Source organism: Odontomachus brunneus, unplaced genomic scaffold (genome assembly GCF_010583005.1).
Source record: "Odontomachus brunneus isolate Ranch 3 - 2012 unplaced genomic scaffold, Obru_v1 Obru_scaffold_086, whole genome shotgun sequence".
Taxonomy (NCBI): domain Eukaryota; kingdom Metazoa; phylum Arthropoda; class Insecta; order Hymenoptera; family Formicidae; genus Odontomachus; species Odontomachus brunneus.
The window spans coordinates 565,280-588,890 of record NW_022639536.1 but is presented as its reverse complement, the minus strand read 5'-3'; positions in this window follow the sequence as shown (position 1 = coordinate 588,890).

Genomic DNA, 23,611 nt, shown 5'->3' with positions numbered 1-23,611 from the left:
TTCTATTACATAGTAATTCCATTCTATTCTTCTATTACATAGTAGTTCTCTTCTTAATTTATATAGTAATTCCAAACTTTTGATCGATAGTGTATATTTAGACATGCGTATCCAATAATGAGTATTATTATTATTTATTACAACGTTACGCTATTAAGAAATAGACAAAGTTATGTTACATGAATTCAAATAAAGTGGTGCTGAATTATTTATATATTATGATGGAGGTAAAGATAACTAGTTAAATTTAAAATAATGTTAAGAAGGAAATATAATGTAGAATTTACTTTAAAATTATCAGTTAGCTGAAAGAAAAAACGATTATCATGTATATACAAAATTTCGTGCGAACCTTAATGACATGCAAAGTATCTTACAAGATAATACGCGAAGTAAGGTCAAAGTACAATGAATAATCTGTGTAACAAGTCAGGAGATTTAATCAAGCTCATTGCCAATATAACGATTAACATTGTTCTTCTTCATATGTCATTTTCACTGTATTTGTGGCACAAAATTGCAACATAGGACTCGACCCAGTCGTAAACACTATTAAAGGACCAGACTGCAGACCAGATATATCGCGCATGAAAAACAATGATGTATTTTTCTTATAAGGATATCCCTTACGCGACGCCACACATAAGTAGATCGAAATAGATTTAAAATACAAATCTTTTTGCATTCAAAGAAATAGTATATTAATTCTGCCTATCCTCCTTGAAATCTTTGCTATTTTAAACAAAAGAAAATAATTGTGGCTATAGAGTTTTATAATTTTGAAGGACACGTCATATGGTGTGAAAAACACGTCAATCGTAGATAAGTGTCAAAATCTCTTAAATTAAACTTAAATGTCTCAAATTAAACTATAGTTTTGTAAATATATATTTTCGTAACTTTTCGCACAATAAATACAAAAAATGTTTCACTTAAAGTAACCAAAAATAAAATGGCTGGGTGCTAAATCGAAATATTTTTACATGAAATACAAAATATTTCATGAAACATCCGTCTTTTCTTAAATAGCATGTATGCGGTACATATACACACGCGTGCACATATGGTGTTCACGAAATACTTGGACAAATCTCTAAGTATCTCGTATTTCTCTCGTTATTTTTCTCGTATTTCTCTTAAAATAAAGAAAAAACTTTATAAAAATTCATAATCAAATATAAGTGGTTGCGAAGTTATACTAAAACAAAATTTATATTAATGTTAAATAATTATAAGTGAACATTTAAATTATAATAGTCAAGATGGGTGATATTAAAAAACATGGTAGCGTCTCGCTGCCAAGTGAACACGCCAGCAAGATATATTATTGTATGATAACGCTAAATTAGTTGATCGAAGGCAAAATTATAGTACCGTTCAAAAACAGCTGATCCGATTGAGTTTTAAATAGGCTTAATCGATTTCTTAGGATCAATTTACATCAGGAAACTGTCTTTACTTTTGCCCTACATATTTGCTGAGAAGAGATATTCCAGGGCGAAACCAGAAATCGCCAAGTTTTCAGTTAAGAAACGTTGTCATCGACCAAGCTCGCGATATGACTCTGAACTTTTTTTCATCAGTGTGTGCTACGGAAATAGATATCAACGCGATAGTCACAACGCGAGTATTTAGCGTGAAGTTTAAAATGCAATAAACGCGAATACGTCAAACGGAAATATGGTAAACGCGAATACATTATATATGAAAATACGGTAACAACAAATACGATAAACGAAAATAAAGCAAACATGAATAGAGTTAAGATAAACAACATACGGTAATACGGGGATACGATAAAAGCGAAGACGGTAAACGGGAATATGCTAAGCGTGAATAGGTAAGAGCCCATACAGCAACGAAGCTTGCAGTTACGTTGCAGGATTACGTTACATCATTTAAAATTTCAACGTAACATTGCAAAAACATAACATAGACATTGAATTGTAACATTCCATCGAAAATGTTAAAACAATATTGCAGAAACATTATAAATAATTAAAAACTATAATGTTATAATTTATGCATAATACATGTCTGATATATGCGTTTTATATCTTAATTACAGAAATTTAAATATTCACTTATGTCTGTATTTTCTTATATCTTTATTATGCCTTCATAGCGTCTTCAGGTAGCAAGGGGACGTCTAAAGACGTCACTTTGCTACTCTGGTAAAAAAAAGTTTATGGAGAACGATAGAATAAAATTCTATCGTTCTATCGTTTTCTATCGTTTTGAATATGGATTTTGGTTCGTGAATTCATAAATGTGAATAGTATTCTATCGTATACAATAGAATACAATAGATAGTAATAGAATTTCTCTATTGTCAATTTCCTATATAATATAAATAGAACCCGATTCTTATAGAACCAGATAAAATACGTTAGGATTTATATCTGATGTTAGCGAATGCTGACTCTTGCAAACGATAGAGATTATAGAAAACAATACAAATTGATAGAAATTCTATCCTTCTCAATCGTTCTCTATCAACTTTTTTACTAGGATACTTGGGTTTGCATGCTGCGTTATCTCCCTCACAGCACCGAACATTGCAGTAAGTTTATGAGTAGGTTACAAACTTTCACATTTCTATGAACATGCTACTGCCATCTGCCATTACAAGATGAGCTTACATTATAATATTGTCATAAAATTAGTAAGGTTGGGCAAATAGGTATTTGAAATACAGTATTTAAATTTAAATTACGCCGATTATATTAAAATACTCTTACCGCCGATTTATATTACATAATTAATTGCAAAGTTAAAGATACTTAATCATTTGCTATTTAAATACTGTATTTAAATACTGTATTTAATAACATACCCTAACAGCACCGAACATTGCAGTAAGGTTATGGGTAGGATACAAGCTTATACACATTTTAATGAACATGTTACTACAATCTGCCATTAACCTTACAAGATAACCTTACATTATAATATTGTCATAAAGTTAATATAATCTTTAATATTTTAGCAAACTTACGTGTAATTACTTCACTTTCTGTGTATCTTGAAAATACTACACAATTGAAATATAGTTTATTAATAATCACTTAATTGTATATACAACTTTTTTTATATATAAAAATGTTTTTTATTAAGAATGTTTTTTATTAAGAAAATATAACTAAATTAAATTAAAATATTAATAATAAAATTAACTCCAGATTGTATTCAATAGCCGCTTCAAATGCTTTAGTTTTATGTATATCTCTGACTTTTCTTTTATTATATGAAATATTTGGACTACATAATTTATTTTTGTAGTTATATTAAATAATATTATAAGAAAATTATAATTACTGCTTCGGCTGCATATGAGGATAATAAAAAACGCTTAGCATCAGTTGAAGAAATAGCGCAGCAGCCATGATAATAGACTAAGAGGTAAAACTTGTTAGAGGTATCTGAGATCTCTAGTTCGCGTCCGACTAGTACTGAGTAAATTTAAAATAGTGTGAAAATAGTGAAAAATCAAATAAAAGAGCTAAGTTTCATTTAAAATCAATATAAATTAACTAAGCTGAATATAAATAATATTTCTTTATCAAGAATTTCTTATTAAAGATATTGAAAGATTCTAGGCATATTATATATTAACTTTAATATAATATTCCGTATAAGGTTTCTGTAATGTTACTGGAATGAGCATGGACGAACATTTTCATGTTATTAGAAAGTTAATGACAGGTTTATTAACCTCCGTGTAATGTTACCATCTTACAATTTAAGGTTGTTGTAACCTTATGGCAATATTACTGTGCTGTGAGGGTTTTTAAAAATATATATCTTAGATACTTTCAAATACGTATTTGCCCAACTCTGGTTAGTATAATCTTCAATATTTCAGCAAACTTATGTGTAATTATTTCACTTTTTGTGTATCCTGAAAATATTACACAATTATAATATAGTTTATTAATAATCATTTAATTGTATAATATATACAAACTTTTTCGTATACACAAAATTTTTTATTAAAAAAATAAATATAACTAAATTAAATTAAAATATTATTTATAAAGTTAATTCTAAGTAATATTCATTACATGCTTCAAATGCTTTGAAGAATTGTAAAGACCAATATTCATCTTTCAGTCGGCGCTCTAAAACGCTTGTAGTGTCAACATCTAGATAAATATATCTTACATAAAAATTTTATGCATATATCTCTGACTTCCCTTTTATTATATGAAATATTTGGACTAAATAGTTTATTTTTGTTGTTGTACTAAATAATATTATAAGGAAATTATAAATTATAATATTATAAATAATATTATAAGGAAATTATAATTACTGTTTCGGCTGCATATGGGGATAATACAAAACATTTAGTATCAGTTGAAGAAGTAGCGTAGCAGTCAAGATGATAGACTAGAAACCTAGTAGAGGTATTTAAAGTTCTCGAGTTCGCGTCCGACCAGTACAGTAAATTTTCAGGAGTAAATTTTCAGGTGTGAAAATAGTGAGAAATTAAATAGAAGAAATAAATTTCATTTAAAATCAACATAAACTAATTAGTTGAAGACATATAAATTATTTTGTTATTAATTGCTCGTTAATGTTATGTTTCGTGCAAGATTTTTGTAATGTTAATAAAATGAGTACGGACGAACATTTTCATTGGAAGGTTAATAGCAGGTTTATTAACCTCTGTGTAAAGTTACTATCTTACAAGGTTGCTATAATCTACTGACAATATTAATGTGCTGTGAGGGCTATTGGTCTGTTCTTTTCAGCTGAAGTGGTTGCGCTAATTAAAAAATATATATACACATTAAAGCGTATGAAACATATGTACGAAATTCTCATGTTTTAGTCTGTGTACATTTCCTGAACTAGTGCAGTCAAGTCAACTAAAAAGAACGAGCCATATAATGCGCCACCTATACTTGTACATTTAATAAGAAAACGCATTTAACTTTATTATGCGCTGCCAGCAGCTTTGTAAAATTTTCTACTGAACAACATCGATGGTTTACGCCAACATGTTTACTAAGCAGTCGCTATTTCTTCTAACATATGTTTAAAAAATATACTTTTAACACGCCGAACCACTTAATAAACATGATGAAAAAGCGTTAACCTCTAAATATTTCTCAACAGAAATCCTTACAACAGTTGCAAAACTGCTAACAGTGCAATGGAAAGCTGCTTCTTCTGCTCAATGCAACCATTAGATTATATTTCATCGTAACGTTGCCACAATATTTCATTGCAACGTTTCTAAGAGCAGACATTTCAACATTGCTGCAACCTTGCGGTAATGTTGCATCAATGTTTCGCAACATATATGGAATGTTACAATGTTTCCGTGTAATATTTATGCAATATTCTTGCAACCTTTCTGTGCTGTATGGGAGTAAATTCGATAAAAGAGAATATAGTAAAAGCGAATACGATAAACACAAATATGGCGAATATAGCAAATGCAAATACAGTAAAAGCAAATACGCGAATATATAATATATGAAAATATAGTAACAGCAAATACAGTAAATGAAAATAAAGCAAACACAAATAGGGTTAACGGTTATACAGCAAAAACGAAGAGTAAACATAACTGCCGTAAAAGTTAATGTAGTAAACTCTAATACGATAAAAGCAGATACAGTAAACGGGAATATGATAAAGTGTAAATATAACAAATAAGATATTATGCGGTAAAAACGAATATAGTAGACAGTAATACAGAGTTTTTGCAATAGTGTTTTTTCAGATACGATAAATGCTATAAGTCATATGATCAAGACAAAAGACGAATAGATAACACATTTAACTTTCTGTTGACAAGCTGGGTTTTTGAAAACTGAATCAAATCTTTGATTCAGTTTTCAAAAATAAATAAATTCTAGACTCACACAACCGAAATGTTCAAAATATATCATTGGGATATCCTCAGGACATCTCTAGAATATCCTCATTATTTTAAACATTTCTGCGATGTGGGTAATAACTAGTAAATAGTAGGTGCAATATCTCTATAAATAAGAATCATCGAAGAAGTCTTTATTAACAACTGTTAACTAAAACTTCCCATAGAGCACAAAAAGGTTGCAGGAACATTGTATAGATATTACACGGAAACATTGTAACATTCCATATTTGTTGCGAAACGTTGATACAACGTTGCCGTATGCTTGCAGCAATGTTGAAATGTCCGCCCTTAGAAACGTTGCAATTAAACATTGTAGCAATGTTACGGTAGAATATAATATAATGGTTGCATTGAGTAGATGAAGTAGCTTTCCATTGCGCTGTTAGCAGTTTTGCAACTGTTGTAAGAATTTCTGCTGAGAGACACTTAGCGGTTTATGCTTTTCCATCATGTTTATTAAGTAGTCCGGCGTGTTAAAAGTATGTTAGAAGAAATAGCGACTGCTTAGTAAACATGTTGGCGTAAACCACCGATATCGCTCAATAGAAAATCTTCCAACAATTGCAAAACTGCTGGCAGCGCATAATAAAGTTAAACTGCGTTTTTTTTTTTTGTTAAATGTACCAGTACAACCGATACAATAGTGAACACAACTTGTTGCTACAAACATGATAGCATATAATGCAGATTGTAACAAATAAATACTACGAGCACAAATAGGCAATCAAAAAAGCATATGTATAATAGGTTTGTAATTGTTTTGTATTAAAAATACAATTAAATCTTTAATAATAATAAAATAATAATTAATTAATAATAATATAATTAAGTTCAGCTAAAAAAGCAGACCAATAAATAACGCGGCACGCAAACGCTATGAAGGCCTAATAAAGATATAAGAAAATATAGACATAAGTAAATACCTCAATTTCTGTGATTAAGATATAAATACGCATATATCATACATGTATTATGCATAAATTATAGCATTATAGTTTTTAATTATTTATGTTTCTGCAATGTTGTTTTAACATTTCCAGTGGAATGTTACAATTCCATGTTTATGTTATGTTTATATAATGTTACATTGAAATTTGAAATAATGTAACGTTCCTGCAATGTAACTGCAAGCTTCTGTGCTGTATGGGTTTTAACACATTTGAAAACGTCAATAAGAAATATTGCTGTTCAAATTTCTATTTTCTACAAAAAAAAATGTAGCATTAATGTATAATGTATAGTCCAAGCTGTTATAATATAATACTGATAATTATGCAGAATAACGGATCACCTTCCGATTACCTTAACCTTGACATATGTTGTAGAGGTCACCCTCTTGAATAACTCTCAGAAGATTTTAGCCGTCGCTCATTGTTTGTTAAAAAGTTATTGATAAAAGAAGTTTGAAAAATATATTACAATTTTTTTATACTGTGTACCGTTAACGAGCAATATCGAATAATAACTGCAATATCGCAGCTCCTCGCTAGTCGTTCGATATTGCAGTATTTACTAAAAAAATATTTTACAATATTTTACACACAAATAATTTAACAACTCGATTCTTCTCGTCACTAATGCGAGAAATTCATAGAATTTCATTTTTCAGCAGTCGTACGGTAACTATACGAAAGACTGTCGTATACTGGCTTATCATTCCTTACAAGTACGTTTCATATGTCTAATATCAACAGTAACTTATTTCATTCCGGTAAGAAATGTAAACAAAACAACTTTCACTTATCGAACAACATGACAATACGAAACTACAATATCAGTATATATAGTATCAAAAAATTACATTATATTCATTATACTTTCTTTGTTAATAACTTTTTAATGAACAACGAAAGACGGTTAACTCCTCTTGAATATTATTCAGCATGGTCAACTGTATAATATATCCAAAGATTATTAAAATCCGGAGGGTGATCCGTTATTCTGCATATTTACCCCTTCTTTTTAAAAAAGTTAAGTTTATACAGATATATTCAGAACTCCGGCGAACACCTCACGGACATGTACGATGGGCGGCCAGTCTTCAGGCGCCAACTCTCACACTTTTAGCTTTTTTCTGAGATAATTATTATTAAAGAAGATTATTATTATTATTATTATTAAGAGAAAAATATATCCCAGAAGTTTGTTCAAGTATTTCGTAAACACTTTGTGTACAGGACACTCTGTGTTCCATATTAAAATATGCACCCTGATAATTCTTCAGCCAAGCATATTTAGCAAAAATGTTCCAGACAAAAATTATATGGTTCGATGGAGGACATAAGAAGGTACCATTAGTTTGATCTTACGTGGCGCCGCCAACGTTAGGTCGAGGTCAACTTTGCTTTTTTAAATAGAAACATATTTTTTATTACGGAATTTTATTTTACGTAAAGAAATAAACAACTTTTGTTTGGAAATATTTTAAATAAAATTCCGTAATAAAAAAAATATATATAAATATGTTCCTATTTAAAAAAGCAAAGTTGACCTCGACCTGACGTTGGCGGCACCACGTAAGGTCAAACCAATGGTACCTTCTTCGTCCTCCATCAAACCTTCTTCGTCCTCCATCATAACTTTTGTCTGGAACATTTTTGCTGAATATGCTTGGCTGAAGAATTATCAGGATGCATATTTTAAAATGGGACACAGAGTGTCTTGTACACAAAGTGTTTACGAAATACTTGAACAAACTTCTGGGATATATTTTTCTCTTAATAATAATATTTTTCTCTTAATAATAATAATAATCTCCTTTAATAATAATTATCTCAGAAAAAAGTTAAAAGTGTGAGAGTTGGCGCCTGAAGACTGGCCGCCCACCGTACATGTCCGTGCGGTGTTTGCCGGAGTTCTGAATATATCTGTATAAACTTAACTTTTTTAAAAAGAAAGGGTAAATATGTTCTCCATCAAACCATATCCCTGGTAAAAAAAAATGTATAGAGAACAATAGAATAAAAATAACCATTTTTTATCGTTTTGAATAGGAATTTTAGTTCGTGAATTTACAAAATGTTAATAATATTCTATTGTATACAATAGAATCTATTGTATACAATAGAATCTATTGTATACAATAGATAATAATAGAATTTCTATCGTTAGTTTCCTATAGAATACAAAATCGGGTATAACCAGATAAAATACGATAGGATTCATATCTGAACTTTCGAGCGTGAATAATACAGCTTAAAGAAAACGATTCAAATTAATAGCACTATCAATTTTCGTTTTGTGTATCATTCATGCTCGCAAATTTAGATATGAATCCTATCGTATTTTATCTGGTTACACCCGATTATTCTATAGGAAGAAATTTAGATATGAATCCTATCGTATTTTATCTGGTTACACCCGATTATTCTATAGGAAGATATTCAAGTAGAAATGCAAGTGAAAGACACGTTGAAGCGAAACTAGAATTCTTATAAAAAGAGTCTAGCTATAATCTTACTCTGTCAAAATATTGCGAGAGATAAAGAAGGAATATTCTCTCTTTTTTGCGAGCACGTTGTAGGTACAGTTTGATTATTTATACAACGTTGTATCAATATTAATTTCGTTGTAATTGTAATTTTGCATTGTAATTTTGCATTGTAATGTTGCATTGTAATTTTGTTGTAATTAAAAATAGGTGATCGCCTGGGGATCAGAAACCACGCAAGTTTCAATAATAAGTGAAACGACACTAAATATGAAATTCCAGTTTTTTTTTTAATTATTTAGACAAAAATAATCGTACAGTATCAATTATCTGAGTCGTACTAATAAATAAATCGTTGAAATTTAACAAAAAAATAACGTTTAAGATGTCGTCATTAAGTGGTAATACATATGATGTCATTGGTCTGTGACTTAAAATCGCCATTGTTCCGTCATTTTCACGTCATGACCTCACGTCATTACTGGTCAGAACTAACCAAATTGTGACGTTATTTTGACGTGTAGCAGATACGTACCTGCTACCTGGGATCTTGAGTAATGCTATTACTGACGGTACTGTAATTTTCAGACCTTATAACTTGAAAAGTATTTAACATAAAAAAATACTTGAAAAATGTAAATAATTAATTTTTTTCCATAAATATTTGAAATACTCTCAATTTACTTTCAAACACTTTTGTATTAATCATTTGCATCCTTCTTCTAATTTCTTTAACACATTTTCTTTGAAGTCCTTATCTCTGCTGACACACACCCATACACAGCAGAAAAGTTTAGAGTCATGAAATGCTGCGAGAGTGACGAACTGTGAAGTTCTTATTTCTGTTAACAAACATATACGCGCATGCACACACCCACACAACAAATGTCCGATCGTACAACCTCCACGCGGTATATCTTGGATACTGCTAATGCCGGCGGTATTGTAATTTTCAGGCACCATAAAGTATTCGAAACTCGAAAAGTATTTAACGAATAAATACTTTATTATATTGTTTTGCAAAGTTCTCGAGGTCAGCTATAAGAATATACAATAAAAAATGGGGTTTCCATTTAAAAAATTGAATATGATCTTATGTAACCTTGACAACGCCATTCAAGGTTATACTAACACTACTATGTCATTTAAACTACTGTGTCATACTAATGCATTACTTAAATTTTTCATACAAATTTTGCATGAAAAATTTTTCAAGAAAATGCATAATTTTCGAAAAATACGCTTGATACGGGCATTTTGTATATACAGAATATTTCAGACTCGTTCCCGCAATATTCGTGGAAATGTAGAACGGATTTAGGAGAATATAGAAATCCTATACTATTTTGCGATATTTGCAATAATATTCGAGATATTAATTGTGAAAAAGCGTGCACTGAATGATATGCGCAGGAGCGCTCTCTCGAGCCGCTCGAACTGTTTGGGATTTAACTGAAGTTAATTTCTCACTTTTAAAATAATTCAAATGTGACAGTAACGCTGAATTGTGCTAGGTTTGTGCTAGTTTGACACATTGTGCCAAAACTATAAAGAGTCCAAACTCTTGAAAAACACGGCCAAAAAGGAAAAATGTTTTAAACCAGCTCCCAACTTTACGATTTTTTAAATTGTAATAATTATGTTAGAGAGAAAGAGAGATAGTGCTAAGTTGTGTGCTAGCGTTTTGCCAAAACAATGTCTTTTAAAAATAATAACAAAAGAGTTACAATAAGAAAATAACTTCAAACAAAATTTCAAACTTTCAAAAAAAATTTTTAATTTCTTTGTTTTCAGTTATCTGAGAAGCACTAAACTATAAATCTAAGTTGTACTAGTCTAGCACAACTAAGTATAATCGTCCGTTTTGTCAGCACAAGCATATAAAGGGCATTTTACTTTTAAAATTTTATTCTGTAGGGAAACCCGGGGCATAATGAAACTATGGCGTATAATTTGGTATAATTGATAATTTTTTACAAAGATGCTACCATGTGATATAAATATTATGCAATAATTACTGTTATATGTATCTCGCCATATGCTGTTATAAGTTGTTATATTAATTTTAGTTGAGAGTTGATAGAAATTGTTTAAAGCACTCACTGTGCCCTTCACGACTGAGCTGCAGTTTTTTTATACACTATATAAGGTAAGTAATAATAAAATTTTGTTTTTTATTATCGTAATTTACATTATTAAACGATCTTTTCTTGTCACTTTAATAAAGAATCTGTGCAAATATCGATTGTCTATGATGTATTATATTATCTCCAGTAATCTTTTCTTGTCACTTTAATAAAGAATCTGTGCAAATATCGATTGTCTATGATGTATTATATTATCTCCAGTAATCTTTTCTTGTCACTTTAATAAAGAATCTGTGCAAATATCGATTGTCTATGATGTATTATATTATCTCCAGTAAATTTATATACTTCGAGACATAACGGGTTTGTACGGTATGTTCTTAAGATTTTATTTTTTCTCTTTATATTATAAATATATATGTTATGTTTTGCAAATTTTATAACAAATATTAAACATTTGAACCTATTTTTTTGCAATAAAACTTTTGAAATAAATTTGTGTTTTTCTTATATATATAGTAGATATTCCAGAGAATATTTTAGTATAAAACCAAATTGATTTATTTATTTTTAATATGTTTAAAACTTACTTAAACCTTACTTTGCCTATTATTTCTCGGATTCTCCTAAATGTTTTATAAAAAAAACTAATTTCTAATTTTCTTATGTCTCATGACTGCTAAGAATCAAAGATTGTCACACACACTCCAAATATTCACGTATGTTCCCTTGATAGCTTCGATCTCAAACAGCACATTTATCATCCGTCCATGTCCAGACCGCGTTAAACTTTTCTTGATCTAATGATCGAGAGGCACGCGGTAATCCCAATGATTCTAACGATGTTCTTACGATTTATGCTTATATAATGTATCCTTACAGTATTCACATTATAACATACCCAGTAAACACCAAGTAACAGTTATATAACTGTTAATTATAATTTCTCAATCGACAATGTAACAGTTATATAACACACGTTATATAACAGTTATATTGTTGAGTGAAAAATTATATCTAACAGTTATATAACTATTACTAAATACTTGTTGGATATTTACTAATAGATATTGAAACAACGCAACAACATTCAGTATGCGACAGATATTGATATAATGTGTATTAATGAACCAGTCATAATTGCTTTTAGATTTTTATTTACAGAATACAGTATTTTTACAGAATATTATAATGGTTAACCCAAACAAAAAGAATTATTTAAAACAAATCCATGAAAATCCAAATCAAACAAAACAAATAACTAAATCTTAAAAATTTTTTTAAAAATATTATTTCAAATAATAGTACTTTTTCATCAAATAACACAGTTTCTTCTAATGAAATTAAAGTTTTTATTTAAAAAAATGATATTTTATATAAAAATATAATATTTTAATGAAACAAACTAAAATCAATCGAAAGTACGAATATTAAATTTAAACTTCTTAAATCCAGTTTTAACTTCTTCTTTCTTTAAAAAAATGATATAAAGAATATAAGAAATAGCAACAAATTCCGATACTCCCGATAAAAACTCCCACTAAAAAGTATTATATAAAGTACTATTCTATAAATACTATTAATATAAAACATTACTGCATTTGAAATACTAATAACAGAAATAACTAATAAAAAAAATAATAAGTAACAAAATATTACGTTATTTTGAAAATATTTTTAAAATATTGCTGCAACATTGCACTGCAACCCTTACAGAAAAGTATTACTAATAATTACCAAAAAAGCAGTAGTGATTAATCACTTTTCAGTGATGCAGTGATTATTTGGGGAATTATTATATATGGTACATTTTTAGTTAAATTGTCACAAATTGGCCTATCAGAATAGAACAATCTAATGCTTGATTATTCTGTTCAAATAATAAAAAATTTAATATTTTATATTTTGCGTCGCTACGTAGTTTCAATCTTGTAGCAGTCACTGTCCTTTCTCATATTGCGTTATCCGCTGCTTAATCTGAATAGTCGAACTGAAACTCGTGATGCCAATAAACTGTGACGATACTTTATTGAGTTATGATTATAATATACTCTTGTATCGTTCAAATAACATTTAATGGCATATTTAGTGACAAATGATAGAAACAACGCAACGACAATCAAAATGTGACTGATATTATTATAATGTATATCAACAAACCCCATTAACGATATAATTGCTTTTAGATTTTCAATTAAACATTATAATGAACTAAAGCAAACAATAAATTAGTTTGAAAAATACAAGATATGAAATAATTTATACTAATCATAAGAAAGTTGATGCTCATCTTGCCGAACCAGTCAATATTGTGAGGGGAAATTGCTATCTGCAAATACACAAACTACAATCAACAAGTGCAAGATATTTTCAGTGTTAATTAGATGACTGATTTCCGATATTTAAAATGGCGGACCAAATGTAGCGCATTTTAATGTAAAAATTTGTTACTTCTTGTATAAAATAAATGAAGAAACAAGAACCTTCTTTACCATTTTTTCACATGTTTTTTTACTTTCCCAGAACACCTACCTCAAATATTAAAAACTTAAACTTCAAACCCTTATATTCAAAATTCTTTAACCCGAAAGCCTTAAACCTTAAATGCTTAAATTATGGACCTGAAAACCTTAACCCTTTAAGGGGCGGCGAGATGTAGTGTTCCACCTTTTTTCTTTCTGTTCTGTTTATCACCGCCATATTGAGTGTGCTATTTTGAATTTCGAAATTCTGATTCAGTATGCTTAAAAATCGGATTCGGATTCAGGATGCTTAAAAATCTAGAGGTACTACAAGATTTAGACAAAGCCAATGAAAAAAATAAAAGTTGAACTCTTCAACCGTAAAACGTTTTGTTTGTGTTTGTGTGTGTATGTGTTTGTGAGTGTTTGTATATATTTGCGTGTGTTTGTGTGTGTTTGTGTGCGGGTACCTGTGAGTGTACGTGTGCGTGTGTAAGTATTTATGCGTGCGTTTGTGCGTACGTGCCCGTGTGCGTATGTATGTATGTATGTGATGTGTGTGTAAACTCTAAATCTTTAAGTCCTAAACCCTTAAACCCGTAATCCTAAAACCCAAATATTTAAAAATCTTAAATCCTTAACCCCTAAACTCTTAAATCCGAAAGTTAAAAGCTAAACTCTTAAACTATAAGCTTTTGAATCTTGAACTTTGAAACAAAACGTAAATCTTTAAACCCTTAAACATTAGACTCTTAAATCATTGAACCATAAACACTTCAGTTAAGGGAGTAGTCAATGGCGTGGACGAACAAATAAACATACACAAGATTAGTTCTCCTTTTTATACATACTTTTAAAAATACAATAAACGATAAAAGTTCAAAAAATATTACTAATTGAGTCAGATATTGTTAAATTAAAAAAATGTTGTTTCTGCGGTTTTGTCACGATTCCGGGAAAACGAGTTGAAATTTTTTAATGCGCTAGGCATCATTTTGTAGATGAGATTTCCCTCTATAGATTGAACTGGAATGGAACTAAAAATTTCAAAAATTAGAGAAATAGCGGACAAAAAACCAAAATTGTCTAAAAATTCAAGTTATTTATTGCAAGTTAGTTAAAACGGTATTAAAAAATTAATTTTTATATGCAAACTTCAGTCTGTTTTTTCAGTCAGTGTATTTTTATATGCAAAATTCAATCTGTTCAGTACGTTTTTCTCTTTAATTAAAAAAAAAATCAAGTCCATATCTTCAACTGTTTTTGAGTTATCGTGAAAAAAGGAGCGTAAAATGCTGTTTTGAAAAATAAACGTTTAAAGTTTGAGAACAGGATTACGACAAGAAAATTGTTAGGTACGCAAAAACTGCCTGCGCTGTATAATGATGTCTCAAGGTCAGCTTCCCTTATAGAAAAGTATCACTGGCTGTAATAAATTGGCCAGTAATAAATAGTAATTTTATTACTCGTACGAGTAATAAAATTATTGAACGATAATAATTATCGCTGGCCAAATTATCACTTATCAGTATTAAATTTCTATAAGGGTTCCATTTGTATCGCAAGCACAGAACGTCGAATTTTTTCTATCCTAGCGTGTTTTGTTGATTCGAGCGATCGTTTGTTGGCTTCCACTAAACACTTGTTGTCTTCCATTAAACCGCGGCACAAAAGCGCGTCGCTATTGTTACAACCTGCGGGACTTCATTAATTATTATCCTAATTAATTATTATCCCGTTTAAATTATCACGAATCCGAACGAGCGCATATGATAAACCACGATCAATGAACTTATAAAATTCATAAGCTATCCGGTCATACAGATTAAAAACGACGTTTACGAGATCACTGCACTCGTCATATCAAATTCTGAACTAACTAGAATTCGTAGAATATTTGGTCGTATAGATTAAAACTGTTTATAGACCTACCAGACTTGTTATATAAACTTCGAAGCTAACCCTGGTAGAAATTTCACGCAGTTTATAAGCAGTTACTGAACAGTTATATTGACGTTTTCCTAGTAACTGACGAATAAAACTGCTGGGATCCCAATCAAGATGTAACGCTTTATCTGCAGTTACTGAGCACAAAAAATGCGCAATATCTGAACTCATTTATTAACCGAGAACTGAGCAATAATTGGATAAAGAAACTATTCAGTCGATTAATAAGCAAGTTTATTGCTCATAAAATGGACAGTTTTGTGCTAATAATAATGGATATTGTGTGCATGCTTGCGTATCGTACAATTTTAATTTTTAATAAAAGTCAGTATAGTCGTAGACATAAAGAATGTCTGATTTTTTGTATTAAGTTTCAGAGTATAACAAAATAATCTAATATAAGAAACGTATTTCTTAGGTAGATAGGTATTCTCTCATTGGATAATTTTTAAGTTATGTCGGACAACCTTTATGTCCACAAATGTACAGGAAATCTAAGGTGCTTTCTAAGATAATATGTTTTTGTCACAATGCAATTCTATATCATTAATATATAGACCATTTGTCTTTGCTCACTTTCAACTCTAACCTTACTAGTCACTTCTGCCTATGTTGTTTTGATAAATTCCAGATTTCCTCTAACTTCCTCTTCCTTGCTCTATGTTTCGCTACGCGTTTACTTATTCTTTACATAGTTTTAAGATCGTCTCTATACAACATAATTTTTATCATGCACATGTGTATGCAATATAAAACTTAATAAAACTATGTTCAGTTCCTTTCCAGTTTTTGCGCAGTTTTGATACAACTATGAGATACAGTAATACTAGACAGTAACTGATTAGGTGTCTAATAAAACTGCATAGATTTCTACTAGGATAACATGGTCCAACGGAAATCCAGATGACTCGATCGATCATCGGAACAAAGGCCAACTTATAAGCAAATCCTATGCACTTGCATCACATCAATGGTAGAGGACTGTATCTTTATAACCTAATAAATAAATTTACCGCCCTCGTGTCTCTTCGCATCAATTAAGCCCTTTCATCACTCTCGGGCCCTAGGTCGAAAAGCACATGTTTACTCCTCACTTTCTTATATGTGCATTTAATAAGTGAAACTCGTCCCACTCACACCAACTTCTGCCTTTCCAGTCCAATTGTCGAAATTCTAAATTAAATTTCCAAATCATCATTGGCTAATCTATTGACCTTATTCCAAAGAGTTTCTTCTAACTTGGAGGAACCACTCCCGACTCATATCCTTTAAAAAAAACTGCGACTCCGCGCCGCGAGCGCATTCTCGCATTCCTTCTTTCGAACGAGCAGTTATACTTGCATTAATACGAGCAGTTATACTTATATTCATACGAGCAGTCATACTTGCACAGTCATATTTGTATTCATACGGACATCCATACTCGTATTCATTGGACTTTAAATCATCTTGTCGACGATACGATCGAGCAACCATCCGCGACGCGAGTTGAAACAAATGTTTGGTGATCATCACTCGAACAGCAACCGAACTCCAATCAGAAAGTGCTCTGCAACCTGAGAGGGCGGGGTAGACACTGCAAACCAACAAGGACACGCTCTGAAAGGCTAGATTCATGCGAATTATCTATATCCTCTTCATATCCCAAAAGTAAGTCGTTCAATTTAAATCTCATTATCGCTTTCGCCGCGTTCTTTAATTATTTCGATAATTCTGGTAAGTCCAAATTTGACTTCGTCCTTTGAGACGCCTTGTTTTACCATTTTGGATCATCAAGTGTAGTTCCACTACGTTACCTTAGACACCGTCAACTAATTTATTGTTTGCTCTCAGATCTAGTGCCACTATTTCACACGCAGTATCAATCCCATTATAATTTCTGCTGCGAACTCATACGAGGCTCCTTGGGCCGATACCTTAGCACGGACCAGTTGCCCCCCTTCTCTACTTACCTCCTACTACCCTTACCTAGGTCCCTCTTTCCCCCGCCTCCTACACCTCCATAATCCTAAGGAATTAATCTCCGTATGCACGCTCACATGTACATATATACACATGTATATTTACACATACACGCACACACAATCACCCACATACTCGTAATTCACAGAATTATTATTTTACTTTTGCTTTTGTAATCTTCCAAATTGTAACACGAGCCGTGCTAAATAAACTTTGCGTTTGACAATCGATTATTCTGACTTAAATTTCATTTTCTTTAACTCTCCTTTCCCTCCAATTATTCGTTCTAGATCTTGGTAAAGGGACTCGCGTCCCTGACCTAAAAAGGACCACTCGCCGTACGTCAACCCGAGCATAAAACGACCCTTCTGGTCGCTAACTCGTTCCTCGATCTACGAGTACGACCGATGCTTGTTATAAACATTTCATCATGTTACGTTCTCCTCCAGGACGTAACACTACTGTAAAGTTTTAATGTTATTTACGATCCATTCCAAATTAATCCGATAATAAGAAAGAAATATTTAAGTAATTTAAATAAGTTTAATGTGTTTTCCCAATAAACATCAACTTTCCAGCTTACAGCTAAGATTTTTATTTCTACTACCGACTAACCAACTGTTCTCGTCTCTTTTATTATTTCACTTATATTTATTAGCAGTGACCTCCACACATCTATAACCTTTGTTTCCGATATTATTATTTCTAAGTTTTCCTAACCGTTATTACTGTTTATCAGTTTGTTGTAAATAAACAATATCTACATTTCTTACATTATATGATCGCGCGCTCCACCTTACATTTTTCGATCTCCTGAACTCAATTTTGCTAATATCGGGGTTCCTTTGCGGCAAAATATTGTTAAAGAACTGTACTAAACAATAATGTAAAAATAAAAAAATCAATTTTTTGAAGATTTTAAACCGTTCTAGTCCCCTTAAATTCATCCAGAAAGATGGATTCACCTGGCTCTCCTCATCAGCTGTGCGTTCATAATTTTTCGTAAAAAGAGGATTATAGAAGGAATATACATTCCTGCATCATTCATGGCAATAACAATAATGATTAACTTTCTTTTTTTAAAAACTATTAAGATACCATTTTTTTAAAAACTATTAAGATAATTAAAAACTATTTTTTAAAAACTATTAAGATTAAGATACTTAATAGTTTTTTTAAAAACTATTAAGAAAACCTATTAAGATAAAAACTATTAAGATACCTATTAAGATACTGCCTCTTTCCTAAAAAATAAAATTGGAATAAGAAAACATTTTTTTCTATTTTAGCTTAGATAGGTTAAATATATTTTATTTTTAAACATTTAATTAAATAATAAAGCATCTGAATCTTTACTCTTTAAAGTTATAACTTTTGGATTTTTCGACTAAACGACTATTATTCCTGTTTTATTTACGTGACGATTCTGTTGGGCGTGAACTTATATTTTTCATAAGTTACCTAGATTGTTATAAAATATATTCACATTCTCGCAAGTGAAGTCTTGCAGTGGCTTGAGCAAATGATGTTTCATAACCTTTTTGCAGCCTTTAAATATGCCATTTTACTGCTCCGAATTGTTGCCGAACTGCAATTCAACATATTCTGTATTTTCTTATTAATACGATCTTACTTTATCACTGCATGCAAAATTTATTGTTAAATATTTACTTATTATATATTAAACAAACGATTTAAAAACTCAGCTCAATGAAACTTAACAATATTCAATTTCACAAATGTTTTTCGCAACGACTACACACATGTTCTAATAATGAATTTTTCATTAAATAAATTTTACTTCAAAAGCAATAAGTTCATAGTGGAACCAGCAGATAGCTATTAGTTTAGCAGAAACCCTCATCTCATATTAGGAGAGTCTATTTCATAATAAGAGACTCTCCTCTATTATTATAATAAAGAAGTTCGAGTATATATAAAGGATTTGTCTGCATATTATTATATATTCTACATATTTTTATTCGCGTAACAATTAAAGAAAAGTTATAATCCCAACAGCACAAATATTCAGGAGACGTCCAGAGTACGTCCTGAGAACGTCCTGGGAATATTTATACGTCCTCAAGACATCTGTGGGACGTTCCCAGAAGATTTGTACTCTATGGAAATTAAAGTGGACTACGAACACGCAACGTCTATATTTGTAGGGCGACGCCTAATTTGCTGCGATACTCCGCTACATATCTGACAAATGTTCTTCTACAATAGAACTAAAACTGCGTGCAATTTCTCATAAATAATTACAAATCGCACTGTCTCCGAATAGAGTTCGTTATTTCTATATTCTACATTCCTACAAAAATTCAGCAAAATCGATGAAGACTGGAAGCTCCTCTTATGAGTAATATTAACAAGAAAGATTCGTTATATTACAAAACAACATATTAGCCTTAAAAGATTTTACTCATACTTCAATGTAATATATAACGTAACATTATATCACGTCTTAATAACATTTGAATAATATCTCTAACGTTCAAAAGATGTAATTAAAATGTCATTTAATATCATCTTGCTACTTGGCATCTCATTATTACAGCAATATTATTATAATATTACATAGTATAATATATCAATAAAAGTAATATATCAGTAATATTACTGTAATATTGTAATGTGATATATAAACGTAATGTATCAGTAATATTACAATAATATTACATTATAAAGTGTAATATTATATAACTATAATAACTATAATATTGCAATATTACTGTAATATTGCTATAATATTATGTACTATGTGGAAAGTGAGCATTATTGGCTAGTAACGATGTTAAACATAAATTTACTATCTCGTGGTGAGACAATCACGAAGTTCATCATTGATTTTCTATTAGGATAGGAGCCAACGTTAATCCGTTGAATTGCAGATTCTTATTTCGCAATTGCACGTAACGCGTCATCGTGTGCGTTTCTCTTGGATGGACAACTCGTTAAGGATGCAACGCAAAAAACTTATCAAGCGGCACGACAATGCACGGTCACGGTGACAGGTACGTCGTTAAACATAGGAACGACGAAGGAATCCGTACGAGATTCTATTCGTGGCAACGCCAAATGTAGAAATCCGATGTTTTCTAACACGTGCAAGTAAGCATTAAAACACAAGTGGCGTCTGAATTAATCGCACCGTCTAGATCTTAACCGCACGCACTCTCGAAAGTCGCATACATTATATTTGATTCTCATTAGTAACGTTCGCACGAATATTACACCGTGCAATTAATGTATTTAGCACAAATTATTGACATAAGGTGCCGTTAAAGGTATTCGGACTTTAAACTTCGGTTCTTTTCTTAACTAAAATGAAATTTAAATTAAGCTCTTGGGACTAGAATTTTTTTTTTATTATTTTTTGTGTAAGGATTTTTTAAAAAGTTAAGACGATGAGAGTGGCTGGTTAAGTAGATAGGCAGTTGCTCGGCTAAAATTTCTCTTTGCTCTTTTCTCGACCCCCTATCTCCAACTTTCGTTTGTCACGACTTGCTTTCCGTTGAATCCATCAACTTCATCAAAAAAAATATTTTTCTCATAGTTAGATAGATTATGGAATTTTTAAATTAAATAACTGAGTTATAATTTTTGTACAAACATATTTATTCAATCTCATGGAATAAGTCTTGTAACAAAGACGCAGTGTAGTAGTGCAAATGTATTAACCGAAGCACAATAAAACACGTGGCAAAATCAGGCTTTGAGATTAGAAACAAACGAGTGCCCACTTTGGCTAATTAATTAATCGTAAAACTCGAATTTTAACGGAGATCTATCTTTCAAATGTCAAGTCTAAACGTTTCTCGGAGCTTAAGGAATTGTGACTGACCGAAGAAGACTTGCTCTACACCGAAGTTCAGTTCTTTCAGTTCTCCCTGTCTCATTTCGCTTTATCCTTTTACAGGAAGCGTAATTCTTTTTTAAAAACTAATTAATCCTTTCTTAGAAACTATTGCAGAACGAGCACATGTGAGTCTACGGTGATAGGTACCGGATTGTACGTAAGTCAATTGGGTCTTAACAAATATTTTTGATTTCCTAGATTAGGAATCCAGCTAACACAATAATGTAACATATATGTCTTAAATACATAAACAGTAAAGATCACGAAGTAACCAGTTACGTAACAAGTAACACACATGTATGTTACATGTACCACTAAATATCAGCAATAAAAGTACTTCCATGATATATTTAAGATATGTAACACAATATTCTAAATGTTTTATCTATGATATGTAACAAAGCTAACATGATATGTAACAAAGTCATAGTATATTCGGAAATATCGCAATAAATATCAAGTATTAGTAACATCGCCCACATATTTCAGAAAGCTTTCAAAAAGCTTTAAATGAAATATGAAACATTTAAAAAAAATATTTCAGACATGTTTTAGATATCTTACAGATGCATAAAATGTCCGCTTATGATGTAGTATCTGAAATGTATCTGAACCCAGAAAGCACGATAAATTCATTAAGTGTTTCTAAAGTTTTCTCCTTTCCTGAATTCCTTAGGAATCCTTACTTCCTTAGGAATTCGTAGAAGAATACTATAAGAATGATTTAGGAAGTTACATGCACCATGATTGGAGTTCCTCACAATACAGCACATCTTTCAAAAAGCTTTTCGAAAGATAACTTGAAAAGTAATGTTGAAATGTGACATTGAAGTACTTCAGAAATATGTCTGAAGTGTTTCATCAAAATCAGTTAAGATTTTGTTCAATGACATATTTCAGGAAAATTTTAAAACATTTCAGAGAAATATTTCGTATGTAATGTCAGACATATATCAGTGAAAATTGTCAGAAACACTATATTCAAATAGTGATAATAGCCAACAGTAAAATGTCTCTGAAACGTTAGTAAAATATGTATTGGAAATATTTCTTATTTGTTCTCTAAAATAAAATAGAGTGATTCCAAAAACATTATATTAAAATATTATTAGTTTTTTTTCGGACGATATGTTGACACGTTGCATTAACAAGTGTTTAAAATAATTTCAAAACTGGAACTTTTCCTGAAGATGCTATTTCACATTTAGTTGCATCCCACACAGCACAATATCTTTTAAAAAGCTTTCCGAAAGATAACTTGGAAATTATATTGAAATATAACATTGAAATAATTCAGAAATATTTGTGAAAAATTTCATCAAAACCTTTTTCACTAAAATATTTCAGAAATCGCTTATAATATAAGCATTGATTTATATATTAATACATAAATTTAATCTATCATTAATTAATCTAATTAAATCTTATATAAAAATAGGTGAATTTTTTTCTTTTCCTCATTGTACTTTTTTATAATTACTCAGTTTATAGTATTTTATGACTTTATCTATTTAATAACAGTGAACAATAAAAAAATGTTTAAACAGTAAGAACTGAAGAGCCAAATAAGGAGTACAGCACAGATGTCTTAGTGCTATTAAATACTAATATTATTTTTTATATAATATCAATATGATAGTGGGAGGATAATTATGTTCAGCATGTCAAACGCATGTATCGAAATTTTTCTTCGATTAACGTACGCGGCGAATCTACTTTTCATACTTAGACCGATTCTTGAGTCCCAATTTTATATATATATATATATATATATATATATATATATATATATATATATATATATTTAAAATTCCCAAAACCCATGACTTAAACCGATGACTCAAATAGATTCATTATATATGTTGCGAAAAAAACTGTCTCCGCCAGGACTCGAACCTGGAACCTCCCCACTTTCCGGGCGGGACGCCTTTCCATTCGGCTACCGAGGCTTCGACAGTAATCTCG